This window comes from Oxyura jamaicensis, chromosome 6 (assembly GCF_011077185.1).
Source record: "Oxyura jamaicensis isolate SHBP4307 breed ruddy duck chromosome 6, BPBGC_Ojam_1.0, whole genome shotgun sequence".
Lineage (NCBI taxonomy): Eukaryota > Metazoa > Chordata > Aves > Anseriformes > Anatidae > Oxyura > Oxyura jamaicensis.
In genome coordinates, this window is record NC_048898.1 from 24,468,976 (window position 1) to 24,471,495 (window position 2,520).

Here is a 2,520-nt window from a genome sequence, read left to right on the forward strand (position 1 = left end):
CAAATTCTTTGCAGCCATTTCCAAGGCTGTTTTATCCAGGTCAGATAAATGCATGCATACACTGAAAATTACCATGTGATGGATGGAAGTTAGGGGAGAAGTGAAACAGTAAGGAAGTCAGTCTAGCTGGATAGGAAACTAAGTTTCTAACACTGTCCCACATCCTTTGCAAACACCTGCCATGACCCTTAAAAGCAGTCCCCTCTTGTTTTCTCTGTCTTCCCACAGCTTTGTCTTTCTAAAAGTCTTGACAACCTGGTTTGCAAAGCAGATTCCCCAGTATTTTATTTACCCATTTAGTTAAGTATCTGCCTTTTCTTTCCCTGACAGAACAATATTAAAGGATACTAACAGACACCAGCCTGACTTCAGTACTCTGAATGTTATAACCATGGATGAATCTAATCCTTATGTTCATCAAGTCAAAAAGGCTTTCCAGTTCCAGGACCATGAAGGGGGTGAGGGAACAGCTGGAATTGCAGCCACTAATCCTGAATTGTCCTGGATGGATTTCAGCCTGAATCTCTTGTGGAACTGAAAATCTAATGCACTTAATCAGAGGCTGGGCTGCAGACAGGGCATAAGGTCTGAGAGAATCTAGGGGATGGTTTCAAGCACAGAGAATTCATCAAAGATTGAAAAGAGTGAAAGGCAAGGATGAATTCAGTCACAGGATCACATATCAACATATGCTACCTATCTTTCCCTTTCTAGTGACCTAAAAATGATCTATAAGCAGCCATAAACTGCTTATGAACATAGGTGTACTACCTCAAGTCACTTAAGTATATGTGTTTTATCTAAAGTCATAAGTTTAATCTCCTGATAATATGCCATTATCAAAATATTAATTTCTCAATTAAAACACTTTAATTAATTAATTAATTAATTATTTTTTTGTTTTCCCTACACAAGCTTGTTTCATTTTGTAGCTGGTAAAATATTCTAATGGGAATAACTGCAGCAGTCCTGATAGTTACAACAGGTTGCAGACTATCCCGGTGTTTTCTCTATCATTGCTTTGGTGTCCACCGTGAAAGCAGCTTCTTCTTTCTTATGGAAAGTGTCTGACATGAACAGGATGGCAAATTGCATGGTGTCACTTGGTAGGCATTTTTCATGACTCTTCATTTAGTAACCAAGGGCTCAGCAAGTTTGGAGATAAATAATTCCAGGGTTGGTGGGTTATTGATGTTCTCCTACCAAGGAGGCAAGCAGCTTGACAAGGTAAATGGTCCTGGGCTTTGGTTGTGATGCTAAAGATAGAAGAGCAACGTCTCAAGAAAAATGGGAGTGTCCTGCTGAAAATGGCTACCACAGCAGCAAGTCATCATGAGAGATGAGCCCTCTCCTCTTGTCATCTAAATGAATAGTGCAGGTGGCTTGGTTTAAAAGGAAATCTGCACCACAGGGTAAGAGATTTTCCAGATGAGACACCCAATTAACAAAGGTGACTGAATCATTTAACATATTTTAAACATAGATCCTCTGTTTCCCTTTTAAAAAGAGTTAACAGCTAATTAACTAGAAAACCACTCACCAATTTCTGACAACGTGGATTGTGACATGTTAAAGTTCTTGTTTAAATGCGTAAATAGATATAGATGAAGGGGTCATGAAGTTCAGATCTAGACCTACACATTCAGTTCGTCAGCTCAGGCAGGAGTTTGGCTTAAAGGATGAATGTGAATTTTGGCACCTTCTTTTAAATATAGAGGAATGTTATGAAATTTAGGTCAGTAGCTGAACTTTTACAGTGCTCTGTAGGCGCATGGATCTGTCTGACGGCTTTATTTCCAGCTCGGAATAAAGGTAGGTATACTGAAACAATAAAACTTTTACAGATCTGAAATTTGTTTTCCTAAATCCTGTGTCACAGTTTTACATGTTCACTTTCAGGACCATAACCTGAGTAAGCCTGAATACTTTCTCTGAAATCTACTTGTATTTGTTTAAGAATATACCTTTAAATTTCCCAGGACTGAAGACTTGTCTGGCAATGCCAGTAAGATTTTCACATGTCCATGCATGAAATCAGACAATGCATGGAAAGGTCAGAACAACAGTCTTCTGTCCAGAAATTTGAAGATCTTGTGAAAGCTAGGAGAGGTCTGAGCTAAGTAAGGAAAACCTTTGTCATAAATAAAATATAATTTCAGACACTGGGGAAGAGCCCATACTATTTTGGAAATATTTTTGTTTGTTTGTTTTCAAAGTAGAAGCAGAAATTTCATATATCTGTCAAGACTGAACACCAAGGGGAATGCCCCAGATATCTTCCAGAACACTATGTCTTATGCCCTTGTCAGAAGCTTTGATTCCTTGGAATGAGTGAGCTCTCTCAGTGCCGTGATTTGCCATATTTAGCTATCTTTGAGATATTTTGCTGGTAGAGGCAAGGGGGTCTTTACAACTTCAGCAGGTGACTCAAAAAAGTACATTTAATACATTACAGTAATGGCATTCTTGGCAGTCCTTCCTTCCTTCCTTCCTTCCTTCCTTCCTTCCTTCCTTCCTTCC

The 2,520-nt window shown here is 38.8% G+C and overlaps 1 long non-coding RNA gene across 1 annotated transcript in view; it reads left to right on the plus strand.

Moving 5' to 3' along the window:
- Positions 1-1,525: 1,525 nt before the first annotated feature.
- The window catches only part of LOC118169309, a 12,240-nt gene continuing 11,245 nt past the window's right edge, over positions 1,526-2,520 (plus strand). Inside the window, exons 1-2 of the long non-coding RNA XR_004752017.1 lie at positions 1,526-1,812; positions 1,980-2,120. This is a non-coding gene — a long non-coding RNA (uncharacterized LOC118169309). The remainder of the gene's footprint in view (positions 1,813-1,979; positions 2,121-2,520) is intronic.